At 37.9% G+C, this 22,946-nt stretch overlaps 1 long non-coding RNA gene across 1 annotated transcript in view; it reads left to right on the top strand.

The window, feature by feature from the left end:
- The first annotated feature begins 4,629 nt into the window (after positions 1–4,629).
- Positions 4,630–22,946, top strand: part of LOC103280343 (uncharacterized) — a 128,895-nt gene continuing 110,578 nt past the window's right edge. The window contains exon 1 of the long non-coding RNA XR_507302.3: positions 4,630–5,110. This is a non-coding gene — a long non-coding RNA (uncharacterized LOC103280343). The remainder of the gene's footprint in view (positions 5,111–22,946) is intronic.

The following is a 22,946-nucleotide window of genomic DNA, read 5'->3' as shown; positions in this document are numbered from 1 at the left end:
AACTACAACTCACATCATGCCAGGTTAACCCCCTGAAACTCCATCAGTGGTTAAAGTTTGTCATGTTGGGCACGTTTGCTCTCTAGATGCATCATTGGTGGGGTCCGTGGGGTCTCTGACTGCAAAGTGAACTACAGCTCCTACCATGGTGGGTTAGTCCACTCAAACCCCTCCAATAGGTTTAGTTGCTCATGGGGAATCTGTATAAATTAGGTCCCAGTCTATTGTCAGTGGGGGTCACGGTGTCTCCACATGTAGGTGAACTACAAATCCCAGAAATGAAGGTCAGTTCCCCTCAAACCCCTCCAGTAGTTTCAGTTGGTCATATGGGTTCTGTGTGCCAATTTTGGCCCTGGTCTATTATCGGTGGACGTCATGGTGTCTCCGCATGGAGGTGAACTACAACTCTCATAAATGAAGGTAAATCTTTCCCAAACCCCTCCCAGTATTCAAATTTGGGCATATCTGGTATGTGTGCCTAGTTGGCTCCAGGTCCATTGTTGGCGGGGTCCAGAGTGCTCTTTGATTGCAGGTGAACTATAAAACCCAGTACCTACAACTCCCAAATGTCAAGGCCAATTCCCCGTATTCAAAATTGGGCATATCAGGTATTGGTAAATTTGGTCCAGATCCATTATTGGTTGGGTTCACAGTACTCTCTGGATGTAGGCGAACTACAACTCCTATAAATCAAAGTGAACACTATATATCTATAGACAATCACTTGTGGTTGAGTATGATTGTTTTCCAAAGGTAGAGTCTTGGCGGTGGGACTGTGGAGACCTATTCTGGATCCACGTGGTCTGTCACATGTGGAAGGTAGTCCCAACAATGTTTTGTTTGAGGTGCCTTCTCCCTCATGGCATATTTCTCCCTTTCACCCTCTATCCATGTCTTCTCAAAATCCATAACATCATTGGTAACAGCTGATCTCCAGTTCCAATGCTCGAGTGCCAGGGCTTTTCAGTTCTTGGCGTTTATTCCACATTGTAAAGGTTAGCTTTAAACCCATCTTTAAAACTCTTTTGCTATCCACCAACATTTAATTTTCCATTCGTGGGCTGAGAATAAAATAGATGCTTTGATGCTTTCGGACAGAGAACCTGGATCATTGCTTCAATGCTGGTGGTCCTTGCTTCTTCCAGAATGCTGATGTTTCCCCAAGAGATTTGAAAGATTTGTTGAAGACAACACTGATGGAATCTTTCCAGAAGTCGAGAGTGATGTTTGTTGATGTCCCATGTTTTACAGGTGTACAGTAAAGTTGGAAGGACAATAGCATTATATGCAAGCATCTTGGTATCTTTATGAACGTCTCAATCCTTGAACACTGCTTCATTTTCTAAAAATACTATGCTCACAGTCAGATGGTGTTGTATTTCAGAACTTCTGTGGAGAGGTGGCTGCCTAGTTAGCAAAAATGGCCAACATTTTCCAGCATTACATATCTAAACTTTATTGCTGGCATTGCAGAGATTGGTAATCTTCTGCTGGTAGAGCGCTTACATTTGCTTGATGTTCAGTGAGAGGTCAAGCCTTCCATATGCTTCTGTGAAGTATTAAAAGTGGCTTGTAGATCTTCCTCTGAATGAGCACAGATTACGTTATCATCAGCATATTGGAGTTCTATAGCAGAAGTTGTTACCTTCCTTTTGGCTTTTAGCCTGTTGAGCTTAAAGAGCTTCATATGCTACATGTTGTCTAAATCCAAAGGCTAGCTTCAACTTGGGTAAACCTACCAAATGAATGAGATTGATATAAAATTATTTCATAGTTGGGCTCTAACTGGGATTGACAGTTGCATTAGGCCTATTTTTATGCAGTATTTGTTGCACTTTATGCTTACCTAAAATGTCCAAAAACTAATATTATATTTCAATGTCAGGTCAATATGGAGTTCCCCCTCTCCATTTAATGATATTTTCCTGTGACACCAAAAATCTGCTCTAGATTCCATGGCAAAACTTAGAAAAAAAGTGAAATTTGGCAAAAAAAGTCTTTGAATTCTGACTAATACAGTGTTAAAAGGTGCACACTTTTAAAAAGAAAAACACTAAGTTTCAAAAAGTTTCAATTGAGCATTTGTGTCATAATAATAATAATAATAATAATAATAATAATAATAATAATAATAATAATAATAATAATTTAAAAAGGCTACCCTGCTGGGATCTGCGCGCATCATCCAAAAATACATCACACAGTCCTAGACGCTTGGGAAGTGTTCGACTTGTGTTTTTGTGATATGAAATTCAGCATATCTTTGTTTGCTATGTCATACAATAATAATAATAATAATAATAATAATAATAATAATAATAATAATCTGAAAATACATCACACAGTTCTAGACACTTGGGAAGTGTTCGAATTGTGATTTTGTGATACGAAATCCAGCATATCTATCTTGTTTGCTGTGTCAGACTATGTCGTCGTGTCAATAATAATAATAATAATAATAATAATAATAATAATAATAATAATAATCCGAAAATACATCACACAGTTCTAGACACTTGAAGTGTTCAACTTGTGATTTTGTGATACGAAATCCAGCATATCTTTCTTGTTTGCTGTGTCAGACTATGTCGTCATGTCAATAATAATAATAATAATAATAATGATGATGATGATGTGTTCCCTCACTTATTGTGGGGGTTAGGTTCCAAGACCACCTGCAATAAGTGAAAATCCGCAAAGTAGGGACACTATATTCATTTTAATATTTATACATTATTTTAGTTATACACTATTTTAAGTCTTTATCAACCAATTGTGTGTTGATAAATTGCCTCCTTCTCCTCCCGTTGCCACTGGGCTCCTTTTCTCTCCCTTTGGCTTCTCTGATTTTTTATGATTTATTAATATTCTTTTAGATTTTATTGAAAAACCAAGAAACAGCAAATCCGTGAAAAGTGAATCGCAAAGTAGTGAGGGAACACTGTAATGTCTTTTTCTCTTACAGCTATCTGCCCAAAACCCAATTACAATTCATTTTTTTAAAAAAAAAAAAAGAAATGATCTATGTGGGAGGCCATGCATAGTCCTGACCCAAAAAAAATGCTATTTTGGTTCATCCCCCTTTTTAAAAAATCATATCTTCAAGAATGCTGTGGCTGAAATAATCAATTTCTTTGCACAGATAGCAACCGAGTGAATGGCCGCCTCTCTCCAACCTTTTGCCCGTTTTCAATCTCGGGCGGCTTATTTTTCTTTCTAAAGATGGCATGGGGCCTGGGGTTCCACTTAAAAAAGTTTCTCGCCATACTTAGCCAAGAAACACAAAGTGTTGGTTGAAGTATAAACACAGAGCCCCTTTTTTCTTTGACCACTCTTGCGGTGGGATGGGATAGTGTTGTTAGTTTATGTGAGAGAAAAATAGCCCGGGCCCTTTGGGGTGGCGGTGCGGGGAGTGGAATTGGATTAAGGCTTTTGTGTCCGCCTCAATGCTGAGGGGAATTAGCAATAGTTGTAGGCACTTAAAGGCTCTCTCATGCTGAAGCTTATCCCAGATTTTACACAATAAACATTTGAATATCAACAGTGTTTTGCAACTTGCTGCACTAATGTATAAACTTCTCCCTTTTGAAAGTCCCAAATCCCTCCCAATGTTCAGCCTTCCCTCTAAATAAACTTCTAGGGCCTATTGCAGGAAATACCCCCATCAGGGAAGAGGGCTGGGTTTTGCTTTTCCCCATTCTCTTTATATTCTCTCCCTCTTTTATTCCACAGATTTAAATACTCCCATATGATTAGCTGTTTTAAGGACTTCAGATGTTCTGATTTCTCTGTAATTCACCTTTTCAGTTCCCCCATCTGTCATCTCGGCTCACCTAAAAATGAGCGAAAGATGTTACAGCTTCACTAATCTTAGATCAGAATGATCCTGGAGACGGAGGAGGCGGCACACTGCCTTGCCATAAACATTATTTAGATAGTCCCCTGTGCTTTTTTTTAAAAAAAGATCATAAAATCCTTCAATACGTTTCTTTCTTAGGCCAGTAAAAAAGTTTGGAAGGAGGACCAGGGGAGGATGTGAAAGGAGCTGGGCGCATCTCAGCTGGAGTCGCCGGAGCATCAATGGCTTTTTGATGCCATTAGCATTTAAGTGAGCGCTCTCAATTAGTTCTAGGATCTGGAATTTGTGATGTCACTGACAGCAAATTCATGCTGACATAATCAACCTCTTTTATTATTCTGGGCTGTAATCAACAAAGATGAAAATTGGAACTTTTCCTCCCCATCCAGATGATAAGTCTCGGCGCAATTTAATTTGAATTTCTCTTGCACAGGAGGGGAAATCAGTCAAAAGATAATGCCCTTTATATTTCTGTGTTCTTTGCATTTCCTTATTGTTTTTCTATTCTTTTTATTTTCTTCTTGCGATATATAAAATCCAGGCACAACGCCATCCAACTAGGCAACATAATCTAACGCGAGCTATCCGTAGTTCACTAAGTCTCTGACCAGTTGCTTCTTTGCTAGCAACCTTTTGAAGTGATGATCCATGACCTCTCACCACAAAAAAAATACATTGCATTTCTCCCAAGAAGATGGTAGAATGCGAACGTAAAGGATTTTAAAATAGTTAAAGGTTCCTTTAAAACTGAAATTGAAGTTTAAAAAGAGCTTTTTTTTGGCATGGCTTGGGGAGGGGGCGAGAGGGCAGGGAGGGAATGAAGACATTACCAGCCTGTCCAGTTCTGAAGAACGTTAAAGCTGTTTGCCTATTGAATTTGATACAATGATGTGTAGATGAATAAAGTTATCTTCACTTTTGAATAGGATGGTGTCAGTGGGAGGGTAAGAAGGAAAGAACTTGGAATCTGAAAAGAATACTTGGAGGGGGGAAAGAACTTGAAGGTCAGAGTCCAGCTGCTGTGAATGGCAAGACGACAAACAAAATTGTGGACTGGCCTAAATAAGGACAACGATAGACACACATATTGGAGCGATTCCTTGCTCCAAGTAGTGATTTATAGGGTCCCACATTTGTGTAGGCAAAGAGCATTTTTAAAAAAGGTTTCACACTGGTGCAAAGATAGGATGCGCAGGAGCATGGGCACAAATTGACCGCATGTAATGGAAGAGATGACTCAGGCCTGCAAAGGTAGGAAGTTAAAAATAAAATAGAACAAATGAGAAGAAAGTGAAATGGGAATGGGGCAAAAGAGGGCTTGGGATGTTTACAACTGCTGTGAAATTATTAGAGTTTGCATGAACTGCCATTTTTGACTTTTCCTGATCATGAATAGCTAGGAATTTGTACAATTTTGTGTCCTGTGAAGGAGAAAAGCAGGATATAAATAAAGATTTATTATTATTATCTTGCAATGGGGAGGAGGGATCAATCAGGCCTTTATTGAGAAGTCAAGAATTCAAATAGAAAGCAATAACCAAATCTATGGTGTGTTCTGTTCTGTGTGGGAGGAAGGGAGGATTATCTATGAATTCTGAGTTTTAAGAATTATGTCTGATTTGTAATAACCTTTCAGTATCTGCCTGAATTTGGAATATTCATCCAAGAATGCAACAAGGATCCATTAGCGCTGAGACAGCAAATCAACCTGTTTTCTATCCTTCTGTTCTCAGTATGGGGCGTTGTTGTCTATCTTGTAATTAATATCAATGATAAAAGCACTTTAACATCAGAGTCTAATTTTTTTAATACTAGAAAGTAGAAACCTGTTGTGTCTCATGAGTTGGTTTGTGGTATTTTGTTTGAAAAGTGTGCTCAGCTCAGCATCTCAGATGCTGAAGAGAAGTTTCCTTTACTGGGGTAAACTTCAAAGGAGCAAAAACCCATTTGAACGGTAGAGTGTCCAATTAACCTAGTCATCTATTTCTAATTTTAAGAATATGTTTTCTTTGGAGAAAGAATAATTTTGTGCACTTTCCATAATGTTCACTTGAGGCTGACAAATAATGGAAAGCAACTTGGGAAACTGTCCTGCATTCTTCATGCAGGAGGGGTAGATGTGTTTTGATTTTCTCGTGTCAGTCTGCTCTTAAGAATAAATTTGAGCCATTTCATATTTGCACCGAGTTAATCCATGTGTTTGTGGAGAGAAAAATTTTGAAGCGATGTGTTGGGTGAGCAGGGACATGAAGGGAGGTAGAGGGCAAAGAACCGAACATAGTTTTTCAAAAGTGGAATGCGAGAGAACCAAAATAAAATCCCTTGAAATCAGGCACATAAGAGAAAGCAATAACAGCCGGGCTTATGTGGCAGGTGTGTGCGATGCGCTGGGTGTCTTGACGCTTCTTTCTTTTGTCGATGGCTGGTTTTTGAGTCTGATCCAACCTATGCTGAGAAATCCAGGGATTAATCGGGAGGTTTAAATGAGAGGTTTAAATGGTTTAGCCACAGGTTGGGCTCGTCTTTATGAAGATGACAGTTGAGTTGTGTTACTTTGCACATACGTCTCTCCCCCCGTTTCTCCGCCGCCACCCCTCAGTTGGACGGGTCCCCCTTACATATTGTATCTTACAATTAGGCTGTTGACAGCTCTATTATGTTGACAGCTGAAGGAGAGCTACACAGGGAATTATGCAGGGAATTCTGATGTGAAATGTTCCACGCAGATGTCTTTCAAGAAGTAGTGGCTGGACCCATGCGCTTGTAGATATGCCGTGGAGGCATCCTCCAGGACTTGTGTCTGTTCCAACTAGGAACGAGGATGGCACACGGAGGCAATACAAAAAAGTAACTTGTACCAACAACTTTTTGAGAGATTAGGAGCCTATCAGGAGGGATGTCAACGGAGGCTTAAAGATGGTTTTCTGAAGCTGTTCTGAGTTAATAATTGATTGATCCTCTCCTTTGATAGCTCTTTTACCCAGGGATACAGCTGGCTGAATATCAACCACAAAAGGGAGTCTATTTTGTTGGTCATTAATTCTAACTTTGCGTAGGTGGCAATTGGTGTGCCCTACCACCAGAGCTATCCTAATCTAACCCTAAGAGAAGAGTTTTGATGAACAAAAATGCACTTTGGCCCATTTCAAAGATTGCAGGGAGGGTCTATGTGTACACGTTTTCATTACACAGTTTTTGGAGTGGTCTTCAAACAAACTCATGGGAATGATATCAGAAATCACTGACAAAACAAGAAAGCAAGCCTGGATTAAGGTCCAAAGTCCTAGATTTACACAAATAATGAGTATTTCTACACGTTTAGTTCTGGGAGGGTGGGGAGACCCTGATGTTTGCCTACATTAGGAAAATCTATCCTTTGGATTTCATAGCAATGCATCTCCCTCCTCATCCCCAAATTAGAATTTTATTTCATAAAATATATCTATATATCTAAATTAAGCTGTTTTTGAATCTGATGTGAACATACAAATCTTAGTATGCATGCAAATGAACATTTGCAAAATGAGATGGACAAGAGCCCATCTGTGGGCATTTAGAGATGTTCAAAGAAAGTACCCTTTCTAACAAAGAGGTGGCATTGAGAGCTCCATGAGTTGGCACAACAACGGAAAGTTTGGAAAGTTTCCTCTCCCTGGGAAAAATTAAAAAAAAACTAGTGCATTTTCCCTGGAACTCCTCTGTGTTTTCCCTTGAAAAACCAATCATGAAGAATTCTTCATGACCTATCGTTGGCAGGTTTACAGGTGACTAGGAAATTCAGCTTTGTATGATGCCCCAAAAAACATCCTTGGTTCCCAAGAGCAAAACCATCTGGACAACCGCAAAATCAACTCTTTTGTTCATGATCTACATTTAATTTGGGAGTCCAATCTGTTGGGCAGTTCTCATGCCCAAACTGTGTTGAAATAAATGGAAGTTGTATATAGTTTCCAGCACCTCACTCCAAAGTGAGAACTACTTTCACAGAAGCTTCGATGATATTGTCCTGTCATGGACAATAATATCTTAATATTCTTGTTCAATGCCTACCTTGTTCAGTTGGATTTGCATGTGAGTACCTTCATTTAGTTGATATAATATAATAATAATATTATAATAACTTTATTTTTATAACCCGCCTCCATCTCCCCAAAGGGACTCGAGGCGGCTTACATGGGGAACCAAGCCCAACAGTACACAAAGTATAAAATCAAATTTAAAAATGAGATACAAAAACAGAACAAAATTAAATCAATACATGATTAAAACCATAGAGTAAAGTCATAATACATCCATGGGCATTCACCTTTGGTGTTTTATAAACCCCAAAAAAACATGACTGAGAAAGTGAGAGCATTACGGTGTATGAAATTTGAACCTTCTGGGTTGATAAATATGGCTTTCCTGATAGATTTTACATAATAAATGGATTTCCTGAAGCTCAGAAAATACACACAAAATGAAACAAAACGGAAATGCTTGGCAAACAGGAGCAGGAATGTGGAATAAAGGGAGTGCATACACACCGCCGTAAAGAAAATCTCTTCTCGAAGAACACAAAACAAAGATTCTGATATTGCAAACGATATCCATATTTATTTACTTGGAAACAGGTTCAATGGATCACAATGAATAATGTTTCTAGGAAAGCAATGATAGGGTCACAACCACAAATAACACTGGTGAAGTAACACGCCTGTAAATTACATGCCCTCTTTTCAATGGCATTTAAAAAAGAAAAGAAATCTAGTTACGATGAGTTTTCTTTGCTTAAAGTGGATTCTCTTTCTCCAACGCTACAAGTGCTTCTTTGAGCAATGATATTTCATCCTTAGCAAGGTTAGAAAATAAAATGAGTGTCTTGAGAAGAAAAGAGAAAGATGGTGGAGGGGCGAACCACGAGCAACTGGTTCCAACTGTTGCTATTGAATTAGATATTCTGTTAGTTTCTTGATACAGTCCACACATGCTCTTTGCTTTTGTCTGGAGTGTTTAAATGTAGAGTTTGTATTGCAAAGCCGCATCATGCACAGCGGGTTAACAATATCCTAAGAGGTCGGTTTTCACCTTTGTGACACCATTTCTATCATTCGGATTTTTCCATCCTTTATTTGTTTATTTCACAATGGTTATTCCTGATGGGGAGGTGACACATTTTCATGGAAGCCGGTCTGAAAAGACACTTAGAAATGGGTTTTGAAGACCCAATTTGAAGCTCCAAGAGGGTCTCTTCAAAGAAGACATGCATGCGCGCACACACTCCCACACCCCTTTTAAACTACTTTTTTTATATATAAAATTTTTTTTAAAAAAACTCAGACAGGTGTCATGTATGGAAGCTGCCTCTATCTCTCTGTGTCCTTGTCTGTTTACAACCCGAGGGTCAGGCGGAAGATAGCGCTTCAGTCTTTCTGAATATGCAATTACAAGTTGAGGTGGACTTGACAATTTGTCAGAGCATTGTATGGAAAGGGCACCCTATATCTTATGGGCCACAGACTTTTCAAGTCTAGAGCAATAGAAACTATTCCCAGGCTCATGCCAGTTGTCTAAATTAGATTCCTCTGCTTAGAGATATCTAAAGAACCGGCGTTGTTTAGCATGTGGATACGGTTGATTTCAATTCTGATCAACAAAATGTTCTTCTTAAATTTTCAGGAAATGCACAAGCCAGATAAGCAAGAATTATAGTGGTCGATAAGCTCAGCTACCTCGGCTGTTTATCCCGTGGATTCAAATTGGCTTAAACCCAAGTGTCCCAATTTCGCTGGTTTGCCAAATCAACTTAATTTTCCTCCAGACTGGCTTGCTCAGTGGGCTAATCTAGTCTGCCTTTCCAAAGGGAGAAGACAAGGTTATTTGGGAATACTTTGGAATTAATCTGCCAGTCCTTCATCTCAAAGATTAAAATAGTTTGGAATTTAGGGACTTTTGTTTTAACTACTGTTTTGCAACTCAGTTCAGAATCCGTATTCTCCAAGTAAAGGAATTGTTGCATAGGCTTCTGAAGCAGAAGAGGAGACTGAAGCCAAATAATTTGGCTTCATTAGACTGGAAGTATCATCTAGTTGGGGTTAGTCACCCAGATCAATTGGTTCAGAGACTTACTTTGCGTCCAGTTTCGTGTCTCCTGAAATTGTGAACATCCACTCAAAACTTACGAAAATTCAGGACATACTGGCATGTATACTAACATAAAAGAGAGTAATAATGGCTTTGAAATAATTTGGCTTATAACCATCTGAAATGCCTAAAAATGTGCAAAATTAAAAACCGAAGAGAAGGCTAGAGAGCTAAGAGTGTAACTTGGAATTGCTGGGAGACACCTCGGCATTCGTTGAGCTCTTTGTAATAACCTAAAATAGGTTGAATGTTTAAAGGAAAAGAAGAAATACAGAATATTACAAAAGAATGCATAAATCCATCTTTTTTTTCAAATTGTTCACAGTTATATGTGCTGGATCCACACATTGAAACACACAGGATAGAATGCCAAAATTCTGTATATCACATAATCAGGAGGCAAAGATGTTAAAACTTTAATTTTCATTCACGGGTATCTTTCTGTCGAATAGAATCAAAATCAGATAACTTTAGCAGGAATATTAACACACTGCAATAATATCAAGCTACACTATAGGGATTTTTTAATGATACTCCAGCCTTTCCTAAATGCAGAAATATACTTGCTGAAGCGAACCATTGATTCTTTAAATGGGCAAATGATTAGCTAGTCTACATTTTATTGAGGAACGGAATACGGAGAATAATGTGAGGGTGGGTTCTGCCATTTATAGGAATATTAGTCTGGAAATTGCTATTGAAATGAAGACATTGTCCTATGGTCCTTTTATTTGAAAAAGAGGGAGGGGGGAGAGAGAAAGTGATCATTTGTTCTATTCTTAGAGTTCCTTTACTCCCAAATAATTGATGAATTTTCCTCCCCGTTTGGCCTTTCCAACAATTGCAAGGAGGAGTAGGCAGGGAGATTCCCAGAATTGGGACCCCCCAAAATCCTTCCCTTCTGTTGCGACCCACATTTCCTTTCACCTCTTAGGAATACACCTTGATGTCTCATTTTTCGTTACAAACTGCTCAGTGGGTTCTGGCGTAATTGTTTGAAATGTTTGTGCTTGAGAAATAAAAGCAATGTTAATAGGAGCCGGGTTGAAAGCTTTGCCGCCTGCGCAGCTCAGCCGCTTTTGTTTTCGTTTGATGAAAATTATTAATACTACCAAAAAAAAAAGAACCCCACACAAATGGGCTCGAGACCACTTCTACGATGCATGTACCTATCCTCCTTTCGTTAAAACCAATGATCCATTAAGGCCTTTCTTCCTTTTTTCCAAGCTGTGAGCCTAGTGGGCCTTTAAGTATGTCTAAGAATGAAGGTGGGGGGTAGGTTTAGTTGGATAAAAGATTCCTTGATATCTGGAGGTCTTTTGAAGACTTTTAGAGGCTTAAAAACACTCAGGGTGAATGCCTGCCATTTTCCTCCCCTTTACCTCTCGACGTTCTGGAAGTTTGTTAACCTGTGTTTCAATTAGGGAATAATTATTAATTATACTAATTACATGTTTAGTGGGGAGTTGTGAGAGGGGGGGAGAGGCACCCCTACTTCTTTGCTGAAAAGTTAAGTCTCCGGATTGCCGTTTCAGGGCTGATCAGAGAGGGCTGCGGGGAAGGTATTTGACTCCAGCTTTTTCTCTCTCAGTTTGCTAGCCTAGAGATAAAATCAGACTCACAAAAAATAGAGAAAAAGAGAATCTCACAACTTTGAAAAAGAACTAGGAAAGGAAGAATCCGTGGTGGGTTTAATCAACTATACAGGAACACTTATTTGTCAGAGAGTTTTGTTACCAAGAAAGAAATTATTTTTCTCGGCTTTCTTAGTTGGATTTTCAATACAAAATTTTCATCAGTGGGTATACCCAGTTTCTTTACCCTGTTTCCCCCAAAATAAGACAGGGTCTTATATTAATTTTTGCTCCAAAAGATGCATTAGGGTTAGTTTTCAGGGGCAGTCTTGTTTTTCTGAATTGACTTTTTAAATGAACTATATTTAGGGCTTATTTTTGAAATAGAACTTATATTTTGAGCATCCTCAGAAATGCCGAAAAATCACAATAGGTCTTATTTTCAGGGTAGGTCTCATTTTGAGGGAAACAGGGTACATTCTATCCAAATATATATGGAGATGATAAATAGATAGATGATAGATAGATAGATAGATAGATAGATAGATAGATAGATAGATAGATAGATATGATTACATGTGAGCATATACTTATATGTAACACATTTCAAAGTCAGGAAACAAACTCCCAGCATTTTAATAGACAATTTTCTTTGGTGAAGGTTTTTTAAAAAATTAGCCGATTTGGTTATCAGATTCAAACTCTTTTCACAACTTTCACCTGTCAATTTCTCGATTGTGTGGGAAAGCATCATTTTTCAATATTGCTCCTTGAAGCAGATTATAATTCATTAAAAATCCATTGCCTTGGTGCCAATACTGTATTTTGCTGGAAACGAATCGTTTTAAACTATTCCATCAATGCTGAAAAGTGATATCATCTGAATGAGGAAAGTTTCATTCTTGGACTTGTGTTTCTGTCCTGCCAAGGTTTTCAAATGGATTTATTTACTTTAAATGATATCAACTCAAAAGCAGGAATTCTGAAAACAATGCAGAAAAAAAATCCTGTTGTGCATTTGAAAGAGAGTACATTGTTCTATTTTTAAAACACTTGGAAAAGATCCCACATAAACAGATTCTCCATTTAAAAGCTTTATACGCCTATATCTATCTATTTGCTTTTCTCCCCAGAATCAGATTGCATTAAATGTGTTTTTATAAAAATCTTGTTCTGCTATACTACGACAGTGCAGAACCGATAAAGTTTAAATGTGATTAAGTACCCCAAGGTCCCAAGGAATCGTGTCGAATGGGGTAAATACATATCAGCAATTTATACAGCTCAAAAGTTGAAGCTAATATGAATATTTTAACATTATCTAAGGTGGCTAATTATTATTTTGGTTGGAATCTCCCTTTGCAACAGCCTTTCTGGATTCCCACAATTAACTGGAAATTTAATCCATCAGAAGTACATGCAATTAAATCAGATATAAGCCGATGAAATTAGGTGCAATATTTCTGTTTCCATGCAGATAGAGAAACCCCATATTAAAGCATATTACCTTGGATATTGGAACCAACTTACTACGGATCTTGATTTCATATTGCAAAACTATTTTTTGAGATGCAGTGTTTGTTTACTTGATAAATACCAACTTGAAGGGTATGTGCGCAAGAAATGGGTGGAAGGGAGATAACTCTAAGTGAAGATGAATGCCATTTTCATTACGATTTGGAAACTAGCTAGTTTTGGAAATCAGAAATAGATTTATTTGTTGTGAGACCGAAAGCTTCAAGTATTTCTTTCATGCTTAACACCATCTATTGCTTAAATTAAATCAATAAGATGATATGAACTTAAGGTATTTTTCCTTTTAAAGAAAGTATTCTGGTTATAATTTAAATCCCTATTTCTGTGGAAAGAAGCTGCAGGTGTTCATTATTTGAATAAGAATTGGGTTTAGTGAGCAGGAACCTGCAATGTTCAGGTCTCGGTTCTATACGTTTGTCAGATTTGAATTGAACTAGAAACAAGTGTTTTGCTTCTCCTTGTGTATTTTGTTTTAAAAGCATCTCTCTTAAATACACTTACTGCAATTTCAGGGCCCTTTAGAAACAATTCGTTGAAACAACATTTTTCGAAGGACTGAATGAAAGGATGGTGTAACATTGAGTTGCATGAGGCTTCCGCTTGACTTCTTGAGCAAATACTCAACACGCAAGTGTTGCTTTTCTCGTTTCAAAATATTTTTCTTTATTACTGGCCACTATTGTCCATATCAAGCACCCCTCACAAGCCTTCTTCTTTAAAATAACAATTCAGTACCAGAATGGGGACCGAGGGAAGCGACATCGCAGTAAGACAAAATCAGTTTATTATCTATTCACCACCAAGTAGAAATAAGAGTCTCACTTCGAAAGCCGCTCCAGCTCTTTCAGCTTTTTGCAGAGCATATTTCAAGATTCCCTACCAAATAAATAAATGTCTTCATTTCTGTAAACATAAAAGCGGACTAATAAACTAATAAACCTATAAATTGGGTTTTGCAATAGTGCAGATCGTAGGTATGTATATTAGTATTATTGGAGTGTATTTACTCCAAAGTAAATTTGACTCTGATCAAAGCCATTTTCACGGCTTTCTTGCTTTCAATGCAGAAAGTTTTCAGTAATGTCAATGTGAAATTTCATTGAGAACTACCCTGTTTCTCCCCAAAATAAGACCTACCCTGAAAATAAGAACTATTATGACTTTTTGGCATTGTGGAGGATGCTTGAAATATATTTAAAAAATAAGCCTTAGATAGAGTTCATTTTAAAAGTCAATTTGGAAAAATAAGACTTCCCCTGAAAACAAGCCCTAATGCATCTTTTGGAGCAAATATTAATATAAGACCCTGTCTTATTTTGGGGAAAACAGGGTACTTACACATTTCTTTCCAAGTCTGCTATGATTTCTCCCCAGAATTTCACATACTAATCCTTTAGAAGACATGGAAAGAATCGCTGCTTTGATCTTATCACCATTTTCTATAATTTTTATTACCAGTAATTAAATAGAAAACCATGAAATCTTGCACATTTTGACTCCTAAGTAAATCCTTTCATCTCCAATGGGAATGGCCTTCCAGTTAAGGCTTAACTCAGAAACCACAAACACAACTATCTCAATAGTAACTTTATGGGACAAAGCGGCACAGGTTGAGTATCCCTTCTCTGGAATGTCAACATTCAAAATCCTCCAAAATGTTAGGATGTTGACACCATTGCTTTCTGATGGTTTAAAGTACTCATTTCCATGCACAAAACTATTCAAAATGTTATACAAAATTACTCTCCGGCTGTGTGTATCAGGAATACATGACTTTCATACTTAGACTCCCATCTCCATTTGCTTATATCATTAACATATAAGCAAGTTCGTGTATACTAAAATCTTAAATCCAAAGCGCTTCTGATCCCAAGCATTTTACTGTTTTTTTGATTTGCGTTGTAGTGTATATTGTATATTATTACTTATTGTATTGTTTAATTGTTCTATGTTATGTTGTATTTATACTTGTTATATTGTTTGCTCTGGGCATGGCCCCATGTAAGCCGCCCCGAGTCCCCGTTGGGGAGATGGTGGCGGGGTATAAATAAAGTATTATTATTATTATTATTATTATTATTATTATTATTATTATTATTATTAAGCATTTTGGATAAGGGATACACAACCTTCACTTACAACAACAACAACAACAACAACAACAACAACAACAACAACAACAACAAGACTTTATTACGGTCCATGACAAGCACAGAGAGGGGCACAAACGCCCAATACAAGTAAATAGACATCTTTAGGATCGCGATGTCAATTTCTATATATAATCGGTTGTAAAAAAAAAATCATATAACAACTTCAAATAAGGATGGATCTACACTGTCATATAATACAGTTTAACAGCATTATATGAGTCTACACCCATAATAATATGGCAGTGTAGATCCAGCCTCAGTTTTAAAACATGCATTCCATCTCAAAACAGGCTCTTTGGAAGGAAGAATATATTGTATTTGTTTTTAAAACTTTCTAAATAAATATTATTTTGAGTTATTTAAATAACTCAAAATGTATACAGGGTGTATGTTTGAAAATACACATACAGTAGAGTCTCACTTATCCAAGCCTCGCTTATCCAAGTTTCTGGATTTTCCAAGCCATTTTTGTAGTCAATGTTTTCAATATATTGTGATATTTTGGTGCTAAATTCGTAAATACAGTAAATACAACATAACATTACTGCGCATTGAGCTGCTTTTTCTGTCAAATTTGTTGTAAAACATGATGTTTTGGTGCTTAATTTGTAAAATCATAACCTAATTTGATGTTTAATAGGCTTCTCATTAATCTCTTCTTATTATCCAACATATTCGTTTATCCAACGTTCTGCCGGCCCGTTTAGCTTGGATAAGTGAGACTCTACTGTATTTCCATAAAAAATGAAGAATGAAAAGTAAGCTGATATTTAATTCTTCAATAATAATGATGATGATGATAACTTTCTAAACTAGAGGATAAGAATTGCTGATCTTGGGGAAATGGTGGGGGTGTGAACTGACAGGCCACAAAGTAATCAGACTCAGAAACACACAACTGTGACACAACGCAAGCCAAGTAATTTGCCACCATGAGTGTGGCGAAACCCTTCATTCTAAAGTGAAGTAGGCAGCGATGTTGGAGGGGGGTTAATTGGCCCTAGGTTGGAGAAGGCCACATCAAGGTTTTGACATGTTGCTTGGAACAGAAGGTTGGGTGGATTTCTCTGTCTGCTTCTTGCATTTCTAGGAGGGCACACCGTTCTCCCAGACAACTTCACAATTCCAAAAGAAAAGCACTGGATGGCTGCCATTGCTTTTTAAAAAAAATCCCTACACCCTACAACATTCAAGAAGGCGTTGGAGGGACATGAACTCTATGTTATGTCCTCTGCTTTGTGACAGGAGATGCCTCTTTTCGGATTTCTCATGTTCAATGGGACTTTTGTTCCCGCAAAGTGATTTTTTCCCCCTTGTCCTCTCTTAACAAATTACTAGGGATGGTCAAAGAATCGCATGGTTCTAATCTGAAGCGTAAAAGGGGAGAAATGCAGATATAGTGGTTACAAAGGTTGGGGCAAGGTGCTTTTCTCGTCAAGAGCTCCTCTAATTCTAGAACTTCACAGCTATTCAGAACAAATGTCCATTATTCAGATCAATCCAGCTCTGTTGAACCTTACAAGACAGACACTTTGGCACGGTGCTGTGCCTCATTTTTATATATATATATAAAAATCTGATCTGGCAACACTAGTTAACTATATCAGTCCTTATATTAGGAACCGTCTCTGCGCTGTCCTCAGAACTCCCTTTGAGGTCACTGGGAGGTGCGCCAGAGTAAGAAGTGGGGTCATAACTATATCGACCTCCAGTGACAGTATCTAATGCTTCACTGTGGAAAATCTTAAAGCTTTCTATTACCAGCCAACATGGCTAAGATATCAGAATTCAAAGAGGTGAGCAGCTAGGGCTCCAGAGTTAACTGCGGCTTATGGGCTTGAATAGTCCGTGCGGGAAGAAATGCTAACTTTCTCTGCTCTCGCTGCCTCACCACTCCGCTTTGATTACAGCTTCCAAATGGGTTATCAATAAAACGTATTAGCAGTGAATTCTTCATTGGTTCAAAATGTTGTGTGGAGGGGATCATGATAACTTGTAAAAGGGAAAATATTTAGAAATTTGATTCAAATGTTGTTGCTATCACTGCTATCCTGAGAACTATAGTTGTGTTTATTGCCATTTATTTATCTACGGCTGAAGATGTCTCAAAAATAATTTCTCCACCTGAATAAAGATCCTTAAGATAGTTTACCAAAGTAATATGCAAAAGACAGAGGAGAACTATGAAAACTGAGTACTGAGATTAAAAGAAAGGTTCCTGTTTACATTTCAAGTTATTAAAAGCAAGGCAACGATTTGTGTAATAGCCTTCAAATTTTCAGATATGGGGATCATTTCATGGGCTTTGGAAAAGAAATCCGCCCTCTTAATACTGGGCAGTTGATTCTGTTTTGTATTCCTGCTATTTATTTAAAAAATTATAATGAGACACACCATGGAAAAATTTATGTGGAAAACAACGGTCTTGCAACTATCCTGTCCCAAGACTGAATGTTTCTAGACATGTAAAAATAATGGAGAAACAACTAAAATCTCACAAAAGAGATAATGAAAAGGCCAATGGGGGGGGGGGAATATGAGAGGAGAGAATGTATACACAAGAAATAAAATTATTTAAAGCTGTCTTCACTTCTGTACAATTCTGGTGGAAAGAAACTTCCAGCAAATTGAACTTGGATTATATATATATATATATATATATATATATATATATATATATATAATAAGAATGTATTATTGCTATCATTAGATAATCATGGGTGTTACCAGCAACGGCCAGTAACTTCCATGTCAGGAAAATGGTTAATCCACACAGATCTCAAATTTAAAAGGAGCTATCCAAGGTCCTGAAACCTATCCCGCAAACCAAGTTGACCGTCTTTGACTGATCATTTAAAGTCTAGAAGAAAACTGAATCAATTCTCCACATTCCTGATATGAGATTTTCCAGATGTCCAAGGTCATTCCATAACTTTATCTGCATACTCCTGAAATGGCACTAACTTGTGTTGATTTCCAGCATGAAAAGAAGGGGTGAATCCATGCAGAATATGGGATGGTGGCATATGTGTGACAGCAATGGGACTGTTTTTACTCTCATCTCAAAGAATAATTTCTCCCACACATTACACACCATGGAAATAAATTGATCATGATATTCTGGTCTAGTGAATGAGAGATTCTTGTAGAGAAGTTTCCTACTGAGAGAAACCTTTCACCTAAAACAATTACTTTCATCTCAAAAACATATTGGAGAGCTGGGGCTGTTATCTAAAAGACCTTCACCTAAGACCATCTGTCCCTCTTCCCTTTCTCTACCTGAAATTCATTGACTTTGCAACAGACAAAATCAGAAGGAAACAAGTGCAAAACAGGGAAAACACAATTCAAGTTTAGATTACAAAGTCGCTTAGTACAAAGAGGAGCCAATGGCCGTGGGGCTCACTAAGCTAAAACTCCGCCTCGTTTTCTGTAAGTGGGAATAAAAGTATCGATGGGGCGGGGGAGGGAGCATGTTTTCTGTAAGTAACAACCTTGACAAATACCTCTCTGATTTCCTTTGTGGCCAACAGAATCCTCTCCCATTATAGCTGGAAGACATGGAGAGATGGAGTCACACTACTCCAACATTAGCTCCAGTAGACCTTGTTCGTCGGGTCATACATATTGTCTACTCTCTCCCCAGCCCACTTTTCTATTCCTGCCCCTTTCCACAGCAATTACACTTCAACTTTTTTTCTCAAAAGGTGTCCTCAATCAAGCGACAATGGACACAGCTTTACTTAAGCTTCGTTGTTATAGAGGGAGGAAGCAAAATGCTGTTACGATGGGAACATTTCAACCAACATCGGCCTTGCCGTTGAATAAAGTAGTGGCGTAGGTTTTGAGAGGCTACAACAAAATTGGAGGAGCCAGATGGGGTAGCACATGCCCTGATCTTGACCATGGTTGCTTCCGTCACCTATAGTAAAGGAGGCTTTTCCATTGTCAGTATCAAGGAAAGGTTGTGTTTCACTCATTTGGTGTTGAGAATGGAATGGAAGGGGTGACCATCTTATCTTTCCCCTTTGTTTTGCTCACTCAAGGAAAAACATTGGGCCAGCATGGTTTCTAGTCAGACTCACCACTGGCATAAAGTTATGTTCCCCACACCAATATTTACTTGACCTGTTAGTGGAACTATCTTAAGACATAGTCTAAATATGACTTTGTTGCATCTTTGTTAACAATAAAAGTCACTTTTTACTGGTAATTGTGTAGCACCTCATTCATTACTTCCAAGTTTTGCCACTCTGACTGCCACCATTCCTCTAGGCTTTCAGGCAGAAATAAGTTTTCCTCATCCCTTAGCACTTTCCAATGGACACAATGGAATTTGGTGATTATTTATTTATTTATTTATTTATTTATTACAGTATTTATATCCCGCCCTTCTCACCCAACAGGGGACTCAGGGCGGCTTACAAAAAAACACATATATAAAAATTATACAGTGCAATATAAATCAGTTAAAAATTATTATTAACTTACATCAGTATTCATAAAACACATTATAAAATACAGATAGGCGTGTTCAGTTCAAAAAACTGGGTCTGTCAATTGAGTTCTAGCGTACATGATAATAATTAACGCTGCCATTTGTTGTGTCAATTGTGTCAATGGATGGGAAATCTACTCCGGGTTTCAGTCTGAATGTTATAAGAACTATCCAAGTTGCTGGGCATATTTGTGTGGTAGGGTACACAGACGTGGATATTCTCTTGAAAGTTTGGGTTAAAGTGTGGACATTGTTATTAACTGCCTCAAATGACATGGAAATCATTTAATGCAGTGGTTCTCAACCTGGGGTCCCCAGATGTTTTGGCCTTCAACTCTCAGAAATCCTAACAGCTGGTAAACTGGCTGGGATTTCTGGGAATTGTAGGCCAAAAGCATCTGGGACCCACAGGTTGAGAACCACTGATTTAATGGGAAACTATCAATGTGGGATAGTTGGGTTGGACCAGTTGTAAGATTCTATTGTAGTTTCTTCTCGACTACTGTGCTATGTCTCTGTTCAACAGGAAATTATTAAATATTCGCCCTTACAAAGATGAGAATGAAATGTGATGTCCCTAGATCACCTAGATCCAGCATTAATATCAAACTCCTGGTCTTGCTATATTGGTTAAGAAAATAATATATTCTCTTTGTTGTGTCTTAAGATTTAACTGCTTAAATCAGACCACAAAGGCCATGAAGTGAAAGACACACAACTCTGGGTTTCTGTTGTCCAGCCATCATGTAATGTTTGTGGTAGAACAATCCAAACAAATCCCCTTTTAAGTGTTTATTCAATGGGATGAAGCCTAGACCAAAGGCAAAGTGAAACAACTTCCCAAATGGAGGAAATGTGGGGTTAGTTCACCCGTTCAGTGTTTCTATTACAGCTGATATTGTAACAAGCTGTAGACATGCCAATGGATTGATAATTGCAATGAATATGTTAAGTTACAATATATCTGATTGCTGTATGTTTTTGTACTATTGAGCCCATTGAAGAATAATTATAGATCATGTATGACAAATCTCATTTCTTCACTATACATGGCATTCCTTCCTCTATTATATCTTTGCGAGATTTCCATTTGTTTAAATCAATAAATGTATATTGTTTTACACTGAAGGAGTTTGCCTATGCGGCGCCCTCCCAGAGCTGCATTTCACAAAAAGAGTGAGGGAATAATATTTTTATTATGGAGTTGCTTGAGCATTAGTTGCAACTCTATGCTAATTAGTAAGCTTTTTCATAATACCAACATCCCATATTTTCATAAACCACTAATGTTCCGTTGTTCAGGTGCCAAATTTTGCATGTCATTTAAATTTATAATGATGTTTTTTCCCCTACAGGGAAAAGATGCTATTTTGATTTTTGGCCTGAAGCACTAAATATATTTTGGGGCCAAACCTTTAGATTTTCCTCCCCCAGAATAGGAAATGACATGAATAGTGGAACAGATTTTTTTTTTTTACAGAATGGTTTTATCTCTCATACTACTTTGGATCTGGATAAATGAATAGATTGACAGCCAGCAGCTCTTGTTGGGTAGTTAAAACCCAGCGAATGGTCCCACAAAGTGGCACTAATTGTAATATAACCTTCTACCTTGGTACATTCCCATGAGAAATTAGGCATTAAAGGCTTTCGTGATGTCAAAGGTAACAAAGGAGGTTACTTGCTATAACCATGTGTGTGAGTCATACTTCTGAAAATGCAAAGGGGGTGAATCCCTCTGAAAAGAGCCCATTTCTTTACTCATATGCACTCCCAAAGTACATTTTTCAGATTCTGTGAAATATTTACAGCTTCTGCTGTTGGAAATATGATGTAGCTAAGTTGTTCTTTGCATAGATCCTTTTACGGAATAAGGGCTATATCAACCACTAGGGAAAAAATAGATGATGGGAGAGCTAGCTTCCAACCAGAAACCCCCTTTAATGAAAGAAGCTTTCCATGTAGGCCATTTGTGTCCAGTAACATCTTTCATAACATGTATTTGATGCAAAGTTTGTTGGTATGGCTCACCAAATAGATGTTGACTTATGGTGACATTATGTAAGAGCCAACTCCAAAAGAAATCTGGCTATTAAAAGGCTTATCCAGGACTTGTGAACTCTGGACTATGCCTTCCAGCTGCCTAGTTTGGCACATATTAACATGGTTGGGTTATCCCAACGGCCAAAATGGGAATTTTCCAATTGGAAAACCTTTTCATTTTTTCCACACCCAACAAAAAGGTTTCTGAAGGGACACTTTGTTGGAATAGGTCTACATCCTCATGCTGGAGAAAATCAGTCACTATTTCTCAAAAGGAGACAGTGCATAACTTCGAACAGAGAAGCAAAAATTGACTTTCTTTTTACTACTCCACCAGAATTAGTCTAGTTTTAGAGATGCTGCATTTACATGGTATGTTTTCTTGTGATGTCAGAAGAAATGGTGATGTTAGAAGCTGCAAGGAGCAGCTGCTGAAGATGCTGACGTGATACCTAAGCCCAATGTCTTAAACATCAACCACAACTGCACAAGACATGCCATTCAAATAAAAGGAAGGAAGACACAATGTGGAGGGGGTAGCTGTTCTCCACCGTAAAACAAAATCCAAAGTTTTAGGGTATCATGACACTATTATTAGGCTAACCCAAAAAATGGTGAAGCACACACATATATACACACATACTATTTACACACATACTATTTACTATGGACCTCCGGTGGCGAAGTGTGTTAAAGTACTGAGCTGCTGAATTTGCAGACCGAAAGGTCCCAGGTTCAAACCCCAGGAGTGGCGTGAGGGGCCACTATTAGCTCCAGCTCCTGCCAACCTAGCAGTTCGAAAACATGTCAATGTGAGTAGATCAATGTGAGTAACGTCAGGGGAAAACCTTTACCTTTACCTTTGCTATTTGCAAGGTGATGCTATCACCACATATTTTGCCACTTCTCCTGAAGACCATGTCCTGAAAGACCATGTCCCTATAATGTCATGACCATGGAGTATTATTATTATTATTATTATTATTATTATTAAACTTTATTTGTACCCCGCTCGCATCTCCCGAAGGACTCGATACGGCTTACAAAGGCCAAGGCTTAAATCCTTTTGCTATAGTTTTAAGGCAACATCTAGATTCCCTGACTTCAAATTCTTCACTTTCCTTTCCCTGAACAGTTTTTTAAAAGCCATCTTCATCTGG

Source organism: Anolis carolinensis, unplaced genomic scaffold, assembly GCF_035594765.1.
Source record: "Anolis carolinensis isolate JA03-04 unplaced genomic scaffold, rAnoCar3.1.pri scaffold_11, whole genome shotgun sequence".
Lineage (NCBI taxonomy): Eukaryota > Metazoa > Chordata > Lepidosauria > Squamata > Dactyloidae > Anolis > Anolis carolinensis.
This window is presented reverse-complemented; position numbering and strand designations above follow the sequence as displayed.